The sequence below is a fragment of the Lonchura striata genome, chromosome 1 (genome assembly GCF_050655825.1).
Source record: "Lonchura striata isolate lonStrDom1 chromosome 1, ASM5065582v1, whole genome shotgun sequence".
Lineage (NCBI taxonomy): Eukaryota > Metazoa > Chordata > Aves > Passeriformes > Estrildidae > Lonchura > Lonchura striata.
Genome location: NC_140703.1, coordinates 3,301,913 through 3,317,506, shown reverse-complemented (window position 1 = coordinate 3,317,506; position 15,594 = coordinate 3,301,913). Strand labels below are relative to the sequence as shown.

The 15,594-nt window shown below is 36.7% G+C and overlaps 1 long non-coding RNA gene across 33 annotated transcripts in view; it reads right to left on the bottom strand.

Moving 5' to 3' along the window:
- Positions 1–15,594, bottom strand: part of LOC146768567 (uncharacterized) — a 185,669-nt gene that overhangs the window by 135,413 nt on the left and 34,662 nt on the right. For 30 of the 33 annotated variants that reach the window (XR_014957850.1, XR_014957860.1, XR_014957870.1 and 27 more), the window contains one exon: positions 1–15,594. This exon is cut by the window's left edge. The exons of 2 other annotated variants lie outside the window; for them this stretch is intronic. This is a non-coding gene — a long non-coding RNA (uncharacterized LOC146768567). One more of the 33 variants, XR_014957833.1, reaches the window with a different exon arrangement.

Here is a 15,594-nt window from a genome sequence, read left to right as displayed (position 1 = left end):
TACAGTGGTAAGCGTATTAAAGTTTAAATTATAATTAATGTTCCAAGAAATGCAGTCAATTGTGTAGCTCATCTAAACTTTATCAGATTTTTACAATGAGTTAATGTGCTTTTAGTGAATCTCTTCAACATTAATTTGGTCACAAAAATTATGATCTTTACAGGATCTAAAGCTACTCTATCTTATTCTAATTAACATAATATCTGCTTAAAGTTTCTGCCACACAAAGCCCTCTAGAGTTTATTGTGGTTCATGTTGTTTGAAACGCAGTGACTGAAGACTAGAAAAAGAGAGCGTGAACAAAGTTTTAATCACAAATCTTTGAACATCCACTTGTCATAGAACTGAGCTATTTGTATTTTATTCTCGTTCCCTCTGGCCTTGGCCCAGCCATTGCATTGCTGTGGGCTGCCAGGATCCTTCTGCGTCCACATGCATTTATCTTATCCATTGAAACTCTACAGGTCAAGGATATTTTATATAGATATAGTCATGATATGACTGTGTGACAGCTCTTGCAGGGTTGTGTATTCCTGATCCTTTCCATTTGGCTTTACTCCATGCCAATCTTGCTTGCTCTTTCCCCACCTTCATAGTGCCATAAATTCCCAAAAAGCTGTGTACTAACTGGGCTATCTCTTCAAACAGTCAGGAATTTAACCATTTAACCATTAATTGGAGTCACAGCTCCAATTCTCTCTCTCGTGGCCTGCTGCATCCCATGTACAGTATAATATAATGAGATCTGTCCCTAACTTTAATGTGAAAGTGATCTGGGTTATTCATATCCTTGAAATGTTCCTTTTTTTTCTCCTTGGCTAAGCCAGGGCCTCAAGGTTCTGCTGCAAATCCAGGGATCCAATGCTGATCCAACTCTCACCCAACCCCATTCCTGCATATAATAATTTCTGTATTCCCCCACAAATTAGCAAGCTCGAGCTGTGGCTCCTGCATATGTTTGTAATCACAACTCATTAACGTAGCTGTTTGTTGAGACTGGGTGAAGATTACACCATTAAACAGCCAAATGATCAATGTGAGCATTTCAAGAAGGATCTGAATTCCCACTATGAATAGATCAATCAGGCACTGTTTGTGTAAAGTGCTGCTTGTAGGCTTCCAAATTACTAATATTTCTGAGGCTATGCCAAAAATGGACTCAAATCTGCTGTATCGTTTTCAGTTAAAAGCTTCTCTTTTTATTTTTTAATATAAAGTTCAACATTTTTGCTCTTTATTCAAGAATTCTACTGATGAAAAGGATATGTTGGGGAGTACAAACTTCAGTAAAAAATGTGTGAAGGTCCTCAGTGGAGGAATAGTATGAAGAGGGCAATAAAAGAAGATTAAATACTACAAATACCTTTTAGATATAATCCAATGCTGATTAAAAACTGCAGAAAGATCCACCTTACAGGCACCTTTCCCTTTTGATCTCAGATGGAACAAATTTATTCCATTTAATTATGCAACAAAAAGCTTACTATCTCAAAGTATTTGGTTTATAGCCCAAATTCCCAAGCCACTAACAGATTTGTGAAGTATTATCAAGCCTTGACTACATTTTCTATCCATTCATTAGTTCGTTTGCTGTGGTAATTTGTATGCAGCTATTAAGAAAAAGCACTAGATGCTCTTGAAGTGGCATTCAGACATAAACAGAGGTCAGAAATTATTGGCAAATTTGAAGGCTGTGCAGAAAGCATGGCTAGGAGAGAAGGTGTGAAGTGATAGAAAATCACCCATTTACAACATTCATCAAGGCAGTATCCTAAAAAGGACCAAGAAAGCAATTCATCTTGGTGATAACATGAAGCAAGAAGAATGCAAAGTAAATATCAATAAGCTAAACTGTGATTAGAAAATTTGGACCTTGGAAAATAGCCTGTTTGAGAAATAATGTATATCAGAGCATGACTTCTGCTAAAATCTAGAATAAAGATTTACAAACCAGTCACATAAATCAGTCCATTTTTATTAATAAAATAGATATTTACATCCAACATATAAAGTATTGAGTTTCAAACCATCTGTATGACAGTAATGCTACTTATAAATCAGGCACATGAACTATCCATTATTTTCCACACTTATAAATCAGTCTTACTCACAAAGCACTTGCCTGACTGGAAAATCACTCTCTTGATTAATGGATCAGGTGCCACCAGACAAATATATTACTGAAACGAATCATATATCTTTTGACCACTGGGTCCATTTCATAAATCAAAAACTCCATATATACCAAGTGCTCATAAATGCTCAATTATGAACAATTTAGCAACCCAATACCAAGAAGAATTCCTTAACACACATAAGCACACACACACAAAAAAAAACTTTAAAGCCATAGAGACAAAATTTGCTTGGTTGGGTCTTTTTTAAAAGTTAATCTTCACTGTATTCCCTGTTCTACTTGCCACCGTGTAATCCATTAGGGTTTTTTAAATCTAAAACTAGAAAACAATTTAATGTTTTGAGGTTTGCAAAGTGGGGATCACAGAGAAGGGAGAGAGATACTTGTTTCTGATTTTTTATGCTTCACGCAAAATTGAAAGTAAAAATCTCTGCTACCTCATTCTAGAAACTCTTGTGGATTTAGTTTGCCATTGCCTCTCACCTTTCTCTGAACTTTTGTATTAAATATATTTACAACTGATTTTAAATTGTCTTTATAGATGTGTTACATGATTAAAAGAATTTATTTAAGAATTGCTGTATTACAAAACATTATTACAAATTAAATGTGAGGTGCATGAATTTCTCTAAGGTTAAGAGAGGATATCTATGCCAGCATTAAAAAAATAGGTCTGGCTAATCCTACTCAAGCAGTGGGTTGGAAGATTTTTATTTTAAAAAATCTCTGGCTGACAAATTTCAGAGAAATCCTCATTAGTATGTGAATAGTTAATTGGTTAAATTTTGCTTTTTCCTACAACACCTATTTACTTATAATCCAATGTAAGTAATATTCTCTTGACAATTTTGCATAAGTTTATGAAGCTGTCTTACATAAGAGTACATATTGAATTATTAATACTTTTGGAAGAATACATAAGAAAAGTGAAGTGATGGGCTGCTGTGGGTTCAGATTTAGTGATAATATTTTATTACAGTGTATTGGGCATTATATAGTAAACTTTTCTCTAATAAAGGCACACATTCAGGAAAGATTTGGAGAATTTGATACTTGCCACTGGTTCTAGACAGATTCTTAAGTCCACATGAGAATTGTGGAGTGCAATACATTCTAGTCCAAAATCAAACATCTCTGTGTTTCATGGCACTTTCAGCTTGTTGTAGAGAGGAAGCAAGTTTTTTCCAAATGTATAATTGGAGCTACATTTGCTTACATAGCTGCTGCAGTTCTAATTCATTAATTCACAGCAGTCTGTAGTACCTTGAATACAAAACGCAATTAAAAAAACCCAAAACAAAACAAAACAAAAAACTTTCATCCAGTTAAGCACATCACAGGAATTCTACATCTGAACAAATGACCTTTTTCCTCCTGGCAGGTACATTTCCATTTTCTCTTGTAAGCTAGTCTAGTCCTTCCTAGGCACAAATCCAATCTCTTTCTATCTTCAACACTTTGAAGTTTTTGTTCACACTCTGCTGATAAGAGAGGTCAGGATTCTGAGACCTTGGGGAGATTGATCTATAATGATTTTTTGTACAGATATTTGAATAGGACAAAGTACTGGAGATGGTCTATGACCCTCCCAAAGTCCTCCTGGGGAGCAAGATGAACTCTTCAGCATCACAGACCTCCACACAAAGCAGCTCTCACTGTTGCTGTCCCACAGGCAGAAAACAGAAGCTGCCCAAAAATTCAACATTTGCAGTGTAGTCTGTCAACAGGAGACTTTGACCTAAAGGCCACAGGTCAACAGATCTCAGAAGTGAAAAGCACTACTGTCTATTGCCATGGTGTTCCCTGCAAGTGCCATTCAAAGCTGGTCCATGGGATGTCTGTAAGCCAAAATTTACTCAGCACATACCACAAAACAGAGTGTTATTTAGAGTAGTAAGTGTAGAAAACTCAAAAGAAGCATTCAGTTAAAAAGAAAATAATTTTTTTCCTCTTAGAGCCATCAGACAGCTACTGCCTCTCTTAAACTCTGCCCAAGTTAATGAAACACAATCATTCACCAGAGGACTGTGTAGTTTGCCTGCACAGGAATGATTTTCACATTTATGAAAAAGTCTACAAATATTGACAGATGAAAAGTATGAATCAAAGTGATATTTTACTATTATTAGTCTGAAATTTGATTATACATGCCAGTTATTGTAGCAAGAACCACCCTAAATGATAATCTCTCTCAGAATAAGGAGAACAAATATTAAAAGTGTGAAGGTCTTGAAAGGCTGGAAATTTGCTTGGGGAAATATGGAGAAAAAAAGTAAAACAGGGGGAATACATAATGAGAAAATTCAGACTGGGATTTAAGTCTGAGATGTCTGTAAGAAGATATTTCATTCTGGGCTGCCCAGGGAAGGGGTGAAGTCACCATCCCTGCAGGTGTTTAAGAAAAGCCTGGATGTGGCACTGGATGTAGGAAACAAGGTGGTGTTTGGTCATGGGATGGACCTGATGGTTTCAAAGGTCTTTTCCAGCTTAGTTGATTCTATTGTTCTGGGATGTCCAGTTGCAGAATAAGTAAGAAGAGGGGTTCCACATGGTTCAAGTGCTGACCTGAACAAGTTTTGCATTAAAAACCCCCAAAACATAATTCTTTATTATATTTATATACATAATTACATAATTATATTTATATTATGTTATATTTATATTATTATTATATTAATTATATTTATCAAATTTTTCAAATGACAATTATCAAATGACACCACAAAACAGATAATAATAATTATCTGTTATATTATTATCTGAAGATAATAATAATAATAAGAATTAAACATTATATCTGATTTCCCAGAGAAGGGTGAGACATTAGCATATGTGAGTATGATCCCAGAGTTTTCCTTACAAGTGAAAGATAACAATGGCAGCAACCACTGTCAGCTTTCTCTATCAGCACTGTGGAAGAGCCAATTAAGCCACCTGATCTTACAACACAGCTTCTAAAGACCCACCTCCTATATCTATGATGATTTAGGACCAGAGGAGCTCAAATTGCATTGGATTTCACAAACATTTAATTCCCTTGGTCAGAACAGCATACTAACAAAGCAAGAAACAGATTCTATGCAAATGTCTGTGCAGAAATTCAGCATTGTATAAAAAAGACTGCAGTGAGAGTCAATTCCTCCAGAGCTCTTAGTAAAGCATTTCATTGTATGTAACAGAGCTTCCTGCTAGGAAGAGATCACTCTGTTTTCAACCAACAAAAGATAATAGTTATTTAATATGAACAACAAGTTTCAATGAGAAGCTTTGTTTCAAGATTCAACCATACTGTACTGTTAATGTGGCCATGCTATTCTCCATCAGTACAGTGACAAAACAGGCTGCTACAAGTATACCCAATATAATGATTCCACAAAGGTAGAATTAGATAGTGGAAAGCACAGGTTAGTCCTGGAACATGCAAATTCCAGAGGGATTTAAAGAGCAAATTATGGAAATTTGCTAAGCAGGTACACTTTAAAGAGATTGTGAAATATGTGAAAGAAGATGTAAGTTTTAACTTGTACTGGTCTTCCCTCTTGTGTTTTGGGCCAGAAAAAAGACCATTTATTCTCCAAAACCAGCAGTTCCCTAAGAGAAAACACTACAGGTATCTACCCCTAAAAAGACACAAGCAATCAAATGTAGGAATATTAATGACATCAATCTTTAATAGGAACATCAGTGACATTAATCTGTAAAAAGCAGCAGCCCACCACTGTGAAGGATGGATTTTCTGACCAAGATACCATAGGACCTGGAATGATTTTCTACAGCAAAGTAATCAAGAGATTTGCTGTTGAATTCAAGAGAAAAATCAAAGCTTTACATTTCCAAAGGCACAAATGACAGCAAGATATTCATACCACCTGTGGCTTTTGGGAGTCTCATATATACTTGTTTGGCTATTGGGACCATCATATATAATTGTTTCTTTTGATCTATGTCTCTTCCAACTGAACTGTGTTCAAATCCACTTTATTGTCCTTTATCCACATCCTTTGTTTCCTAAAGCCGTTGAACAATTCTGTTGCCTTTTGCCACTTTTCCTTGTGACTAAATTTTCCTCCCTAAACATGTATCAGTTAAAGCAAATTAGGGCCTTTAAGCTAAAGAAGGTTGAAACTAATGAGAAGAAGTTAAAGCTCAGGCTGATACTTTTGAATTTTAAAATCAATGCCAGATGATCAAGAATATTGCATTCTTTGCACAAGTCTAAAGAGGCTGTATAAAATTTTTAAGATCCTAAATTAATGATCTGATAAAACTCATCTGTAAATGTAAGAAAGATTGGAGTTTCAGGGTGATTTACTGAACATGTGATTTTAAAGAGTGTAAAATATTGTTCAGAATGATTCAGCATTTTCAGTAAGAATCATTCGTAGCCAGTGCTGGAAACCTTGTCAAACAATCCATGCTTCTTTTTTATGATTCAGAAGTGGTGGATGTTTCTTGGAACTAATAATGGGAGATGTATTTTCACCTCTTACTTATTAACTCAAACTTCTTTTAGATCATTAATAAGAGGGGGGAAAAGTAATCTGAAGTATCTTTTGATGAGCTAGAGGCCTTTAAAATTATTAGCCCATTAATTTTCACAATAAACCTAAGAGATTCGGTAACCATTATCATCCCTTACAGTCTGAAAGTGGAGAAAAGAGAAGTTGAAGGACTTATCAAAGGTCACACAGTAAATGAGCAAGATAATGAGAAACTTCTCCAGCCACATCTTCAACAGACCAAAGATCCAACAGCCAATTTTAGGCATTAATCCATTTGCTCTGGAATTAATCAGAAATCTTGACATTAAATCCCACCCAAAGTGTTCATTCTCACCTGCAGGGCTAGAAAAAGACTCAGGTTTATCTATTACAACTACCCAAATTATACATTTGGTATCACCAAATAAAGAAACACTTGAGGCCCTTTAGCATTAAATTATGTGAACTGTCACAGCTATGAAGTCATGAAGAGGAAGCTTTCTTAATCTGTGTTTTACTTAAAAAAAAAAAAGAAAAGCTCTAAGTTTTTAGACAATTCTCCTATATGCTATTAAAAATTGAACTGAGAATAGGGGGGAACTAGGAGAGTAAGTTCATTAAGCAAAGCATGCTTAATGTTAATAGAATTTTGGGCTGAATTTTCTGGCAAACATTGTTATTGCAAAAATAGTGTGGGAATTTTGCTAACCACAACAGGTCAAAGGGATTCTGGTTCACACTTAATACAAAGACAATTTGTCATCACTAGGAATTTCTTTAGCAGTCAGGAAGAAAAAATCCAGTAAGCCAATAAAACATCTAGAAGGGCAGGATCTTCTCATTAACTGACACAATGGTGACATTCAGTGGAAAAATGGTACTTCCCATAAGTTTTCAGTCATTTACTTCTTTGTGGAAGTTTAATCCAGGCTCCAGAAGAGGTTCCATAAGGGTTTTAGTCTGAAAGTATTCAAATCTCAGATACCCCCAGAATTTTGTATCTCTGCTTCAGATAAGAGACAAATAATTTATAAATCAATCAAGAATCCCCACAAACTTTTAAAAAGATATTTTCTTTGGAAAGGAATTCTGGAAAACCTATTTCAAAATTTTCCTTGGAAAGGAATTTTTGCAAACCTGCTTCAGAATTGCGATCATCACTAAGAACTCCAGTGAATCCTGCTGAACCTCTCCCTCAAGTTGAACTTATCAAAATACACCAAGGGTTTTGAAACATGGAGACTAGAGCTTAATAGAACAATACATTCAAAACATGAAATAGATATACGTAAAATAATCTCCATACAGACATACTGTAACCAAATATGCCTCTCTGCTGATAGGAAAGATCCCTTGTTGTCAGCAGTGTTCCCTTTCAAGCAATCAGTTCATTGGGGTTTTTGTGCTGTAAAGTCCTCTTGGAGATTCTGAAAAATATTTTTTTCCTTCATCTCTGAGGCCTGATTTTTATCCTCCCCTTGCTTTTCTTCCACCAGCCTCCCTGCTCTTGGCACCTGCTCTGCTCTGGGTACCTACATCTTTGCACGACACAGGAGCATCTTTCCTTCCTTGGTTTTCTTCTCATGCCACAAAGCCTTCCTCACAGCCCTTTGTAACTGAGTAATCTGAAAATGTGCTTTTGTGTGATCTTAAAAATACTTTCTTTTCTCCTAACACTATAATTTGAAGCAAAATAGTCCTAGCATTTATGTACTCATGTTTTATCCACGGGTTTTTGAGAACATTATGGAAAAGTGGATATGTGTCATTACCGGACTATTGCCACGTTATGAATCAAGCTTAAATATAACAGAAGCCTTGCTGCCAAACCACATTTGGTTTACCCAGGGTATTTGGATAAAATTGAGGTCAAATGATCAGCAGTCAAGAGAAGATGGAATTACAGACATTGTTTATAAATGGAGTCTTGGATAACTGGGAATTTCCTATATGTAACCATACATTAGTCACTCAGTGTTACTAAATATATAAGTTCACTCTTATGTAGCAGTTGTCTAAAACCTGATGTGGAGAGGATAGGTGCTCCCCTCAGACTTGAAGACATGTTTTGTCATTTCAGACTTACCAGAATGAAAATATAGCAAGAATCAAACAAATCAATACTCAGATGAGCTGGTTACAAGCAAAACTAACTTTGCATTAATATTTAAACTTGATGTGGGGGTGAGGTTTCTTAGAGCCAAAGCACTGGGGACAGTGGTGGAGACATGAGATTTTGCCATGACATGAGGCACTCACTATTCAGTTTCCCCTTTTTACCTTACACCTATAGAAAGTTTCAAATTAGGACAATGTACAGGAAGGGAATGTAAGAAGAGATTGTATTTGTGAAAGGTGGAAAATGCAAAGCTGAAAGTCTGCAGCAGAAGAAGGATCCAAATATGAGTTCTAAATTTATTAGTGTATACTTTCACCTATGTAAAGCCTATTCCAAAACACAGATATTACCATTACTATTTCCAGATGTTTTAAAAAAAAAAAAAGCCCAGTGAGCCCTGCCTGGACATACAAAAGGAACTAGACAATAAAAGAGTCACATTTTGATATGTCTCTTTGCAGTCCCTGTTTCCATGGGGTCATACAGAAGAGGTTTGGCTCCAACACCACTTCCTTTCTCCATCACAGCCCCCACAGATACAGAAATATCTCTGTCTACATGTGGCTGAGCATTTAAAACCCAGCACTATGTGCTAGCTGCCCAAGCAGTCATTGCCTATCTCCTATATGGGAAACTATACACACAAGAAAGAGTCCCAAAATCTAGACCCCAAACAAGCATCACCAATTTGACCATGTAGACTGAAATGTTAGCATGTCATTTGATATGTCATGACCATTTCAAACTGTTCTAGGTCCATGACATGCACATTTTTTAAAAAAATCAAGTGCTTAACATTTTAAAAGTCAGCCCACTGTACTATATATTGTTTTAAACTTTTTTTTAAAAAACTTCTCTTACTATCTTGAAAGAGCCCATAAATAAGAATTTCTATCTTGTAGCTACAAGCTAGATAAGAAAAAAATCCCTCAAGTAGGTAGGATGGCTCTGATGGGGTGGGATATTTTATCTCTTAGCCTAAAAGTGTTTGCAGTGCTGCCAACTCTCTAAACCATTCAGTCCATTCACAGGCACACACTGGGACTCAGCAATTGAAAGAAAAATCAGGACATCTGTTCAGTATTAAAAGAAAGGAAAACTTGTTGTTTTGTTGTATTTATAATTTTATCCTCAAATGCTATAATTTAGCATAATTTGTTTCATTTTCTCAGGAGCTTGAATTCCAGCATCCTGTGCTCAGTGTGACCAAGGTTGCCCCTGTCTTCATAATTTTTGCAAGTTCTTCCTCACTGGTAAGTGTCAGGCCCAGCAAAGATCAGCAGGAAGTTACCATGAATGCACTCCAGAAACCTTCTCAGCTGCCTGTGCCTTTCTTCAATCACCTCTCAGCAGATTCCAGGCTGGTTAAAATTCCCATGAAGATCAAGGCCTAGAACATAAGCCTTGTTTCAGTGGCATGAAGAAGGCCTCCTCTGTTACTTCTTCCTACTTTTAGACTGCTTGCCCAGATAAAAAATGCAAACATTTTAATCAGGAGGCAAACAGAATTGAAAAGGTTCTTTGCTTTACATCTTCAGCACCTTTTATCTGTGGTTCATACAACACTCTCCATGCCTTATGGCATACCTATGGAAATAGACATTTCCAAATATTTCTACCCACCCTTCAGACAGAGCAGAGTATAACTTGTTACCTCCAAGTATTGCACAAAACATGGAGGTGGGCATGGTGGGAAGAAATTATTAAAATAGCTGAGCCGAGGAATTACCTTTCAAAGAACACACTACTCAAAAAGTGTATGTGATTTTCAGATGTGGAAAATGAAATAGGTGTCAGGTATATCAAATGTCTTTTCCATTTCACCTGCCACTCTCACTTTCATTTTCTAAGCAGCAGAGGCTGTAGAAGCGTGGGTGGGGAAAATAACTGAATAAAGAATATACCAGATCTCTCATAATGAATCTTTAACTTGAGTTATGGGTACAGACATACTCATAGGTTTTTGGAAAGTTTATATTAGTCAGCCTTCATGAGAACCCCAAGACATTTGTTGCGTTGGAGCGGCGGAAGGACTGGCTGTCACACTCTCCTGCCAGATAAATAGATGTGACTGTGTCACTACCACTCTTGATTCCCCTGACTTAGCAGGAGTGTTTCACTCCTGAAGCACTTTGGTAACTGTCATTTAATAATTTTGTCTAAAAAGAAATGACAGGACAAGGAAGTGAGAAGGTCATGGGGAATAAGGATTGATCCATTGTTCCCGAAACCCAGCAAGTCCCACTTCCTCCACACACCCTTTCTTGGTTCTCCCTAGCCTTCCAAGCTTTTAGTATTAAAAACAAGTAATTATGACAGAGGTTGCCTCAACACCTCCTGAAACTTCTTTATTCATCTCTTTCTGTCATTTCTCTCTATCTTCACCCTGCTCTAAGCCACAAAGCATTCACTTTCTGTCTCTACTTCGGTCCCTTTCTGCCAGGACAGACTGCAGGACAATCATGACCTCTTGGTACCTTGAAGCCTTCTTGTTCAGACAGTTTTATGTGGGCAGGACCCTTAATTCAAGATCTCTTCAGAACCAAACATCCTTAGGTGTGATATCAAACCTTGCACAGCACAGAAGACTGAATATAATCTGAAAATCATTACTTCAATCAAGAGATTCAAATTAAGTTTCATTCACTTTGGTGTCTCAGAAGAAAAGCTTTTCACACATCTGCTGCCTGCTTTCTACCTTTGATCTGAATGTCAAATTCTCTAATTAATGTAGTAGTGTTGTACCCTTTGTTGCACTTTTTAAGCTCACAAATTCTCCTTGGTGTCCCAGCAACAGACACTGAAGATTTCAGAAGTATTATCTAATTACACACATGCACTGCCATGAAGAGCTTCACTGGTGCATGAAGCAGGTAAGTGAAGATTACTCTTGCCAAATAGTGCCAATATTAAAAGTACTACAGCAAAGAGAATTTTTTTTCATTTTCCAAAGTTATATCTCTGAAAAAGGAAAGGAACAAAAGGAGAAGAATGTTCCCCTCAACCACTCCCCACCATTTACAAATCTGCTGTACCAAAACTGAACATTAAACCCTTGGGCTGTTATATAGTTTATATATCCTCTTTTACTGCTGAGAGCAAAGATCTATTCTAAAGTAAAAGTGTACTTTCTTTTTGAATGTTATGTTTGCTCTAAGATACCAGGGAAGCACCCACAGTTTTATTCTAGCACTTTTCAGAATTCATTATCTTCTGCTAATTATTCTGTCATTCTCTGTGTCACATATGTACAAAGGGACAATAATAAATAATAGCAATAATTTTAATGCTATGATACCTAAAGTTTGGTTATTGCATGTATATAAGGTACCTGATGACTTGGGGACTAACTTTAGGGATTCTATTTCTTATAGTCTCAGCAGGTTATAATTGTGAGTATCTTGGCAGAAGAGTCTATGGATGTTACCAAGAGAATTGGTGAGAGGCCACATAACAGGAATCAACCATTACTTTGTGTCATTTTGATTTCTAGCATACTTACAAGTCTAAACTCCTACATTATAGAGGAAAAAAAATTAAAGATTTACCAAGACATAGAGAAATTCAGAGCCATATACTGCCCCAGTACGGTAGGCTTGGATTTAAATCCATAGCTAGATCTACCAAATGGACAACTGCCTTTAAGCCAAGAGAAGTGTTGCCATGTCTTTGTGTGGTGCCTTAGGTCTGAGTTAAACCAGAATGACCTATTGAGCAGATATGGGCTGATTTCAAAACTCACAGATATTTGGCAGTGGTGATTCATTGCATTATTTTTGTTTTGGTTATATGACGTAGTGGCAGTGATCTCCTAAGGAGAGACAAGTGCAGCAGGGCAGGCATGTTGTATGCACAGGCATATGAATTAGGCTTGCAGTTCCAAAAGAGCTTTCAGTTTTGAGTAGCTGAGCAAAGCATGTGTTGAGTACCACCTCCCTCAGAGGGTGATTTGTCTCCACAATCTCCAAAATCTCCAAATGGCATATTCATCTTCCTTCTTCCCCCCAGGCTTTCTCCCTCTGCTTCTTCTGCTGTTGCAAGAATTTCATTTTCTTTCCTCTGTCATAAGCCTTGTTAAGGGCTCCTCCAGAGCTCTTAAAGCACTGTGCAAATGAGACAACAGGGTCAGAAACAGGAGCAATTCCTCAGAAAGCTCTGGACACATCCAATATTTCTCTCCTCAACATACAGAATAAGACAATAAGAATTGGTATTGCAACCCTTTATCAACTGTGTCAGTGATACCATTCCACCAACACAGTGCTGCATGAGGACATTTCCCATTCCAGTTATCATTGTCAAAACTGCTGATGTCCAAATTTCAGCTCACATGAGCAAAATCCATACAGCCAGTATGTTCTGGATCACTTTTGTGCCCAGAGCCAGTTTGGTGCACCCCCTCATTTTCATGATCTCTTGAAGAATACATTGCTGATGGAAGAATAAAATAAAATTTCAATCTTAATTATTCAAAATCCCAAAGTCTGCTGGACACATTTCTCTTCCATCAAATTTTCCTGCATAGAAATTCCAATCAAAGTCCAGAAAACAATAAAAAATTGACTTTCATTACTTCCACTTAGGAAGGCAACCCTCTATTAATGTGGAGAACAACAATTGCAGGCACAAACAGTTACTATGTGAGAGAACCAGCACTATTTTTGATATGATTAAATTCATGGCTACAATAACCACCTCTGTGTGGCCTAAGACTTCCAAGCATTTGTTTTGGGAGGGATTATGCTCTTTGTTTTGTTTGTTTGTTTTTTATAATATGTGGCTGTTTTTTTAGTTTGGGCTTTTTTCCTTTTTGGAGTAGGGTATGATTGTTAGTTTGTTTTACAAGAAGGATTTCAGAAGGTAGGGATCCTGAAGCTAATGATGCAAGGGTTTTGTTTTGTTTTTTTTTTCCATTCTATCTCCTCTGCACAAAGCAGGAATATCCACATACCTCCCACCAGCTTTTAAAGAGAGGGACATAGTCTGGCAGCTCTGAAACACTTCCCACACTAATGTGCAACCAGAAAAAGAGCAGCTCCTATAGGACACATGGTGTCAAAAGCCAGAAAATGTATCTGAAATAATTATACATGTCTTTGGGAAAAAAAAAAATTAAAAAACCAAAACACTTAGCAAGTATAATGATGTAGCCAAGGATTATCACACTTGATTTTTTTTGCTTCATGTATACCTTCTTCCTGCTCAACCTGCTTCACCTTGTTCCCCTGGTCCTCCTTGAGGCTTTCATGTCACCAACTCTCTAGATTTGTGTTGCCTAAATCTGAATTACCACAGGGACCCATCAGGAACCAAACTCAAAGCCCTGTAATGAGCTACTTGCAGCTGTTACTAAATCCACCATATCTGCTACTCCTTGCTGCCCACTCCCCCACCCCATGGCCTTGCCTTAATAAAAACAATTTCAGATTCTGTAAGGTATTAAATGCTTGACTGCAGTATGTTGAGTTAGAAGAATCAAAGACAGCAATAGCCAGTGGCGTTACAAAGAAATAAAACTGCCAAGTCAAGTGAGGAAATACAGACTTATCAAAATGATTTCTGAATCTTTTTGAAAAGATTCTTTTTCCATCTTCTACTCACGCTGCCTCAGGCACCTCACTGGAGTCTAAAGATGGAACAGAAAGCTCAACCCACTTTGGCTGTCACAAACATACACAAAATCCTTCTTACCACCTAAAATCCTTTCCCTTAAAAATTGCAGACAGCTGAGAAAAGATACAAATTTTTAAAAATTGTGGGGTTGTGTTGGTTTTATGTTTATTTTTTTTAAAATTAAATATTTACTTTATGACACTATGTAAATCATGAGTAATTTACACTTTTATCCAAATCTATAGCTCAGCATTGATACCACTAATAAAGAGATGGTCATTAAATTGTATCCAGTTAAAATAAGTTAGGGGGGTTTTGAAATCAATAGGGCCAAATTTTGTTCTCTGTTACACCAGTGAAAATGCATTATACATTACTACATCTATAGATACACCTAATTTCCAGTTGAACAAAGGCATTTAACCATATATCTTTAAGAATCTCTGAAATACTAGAAAGCCAAAATAAAAAAAATATATAGTTTGCTTCATGAAAAAATGCATAGTTGGTAGTGTTGCTAAAATGACCTTAACAAATGATTCTTTTAATGCTATGCTTTTGATTTTGAGCAGTTAGAACATTATTACAGAATAGTATGGTGCCTTTGTTCCAGTCCTACCTGTACAAGCTATTTATTACATGGCCTCAGGCAAGAGGCTCACAATATCCAATTTGCTCTAAAAGCAGTACAGAACCTTCTCATTTGCTTTAGGAGAGCTAGTTTGGGCTTTTTTCCCTCTTTTAGCTTCAGTTTATGGATCGATAAAACAGATATTTACCTATTTCATGCATGTTCGAACTGCAAAATAAAGGGCTAGGCAAAATTACCACTGATCATTACAGCTACATGGAGTTTTTTTAAAAGTGCTCTGAAAATGATAAAGGAGAGAGGAGTTTGTACAGCACAGTGTTACTCTCTCTAATTTCAGTTTGTGATTGCACGTGTTCATAAAAGCAGTACTGATGCCTACAGATCCTGTGGATTTATTAGAAGTCTCCTCTTCCATATTTCAGGTAGAGAGAGTAATGAAAAAGATGTGTATTGTTCTATCCCATCAATGTTGTTATCTTAAAAAGGTACCTGTTTTGAAGATTTTATTCTTTAAGAAGATGAAAGTTGTTTCCAAGTGTAAGGACATGGATAGTGCTAAGCAGCTTCAACACCTGGTGTCCCTCGTTGGTGCACAGAAACTCCAGGAGAGACCTTGGAACTAGCTCCTCTAGCTCTCTAGGTTTTACCAAGG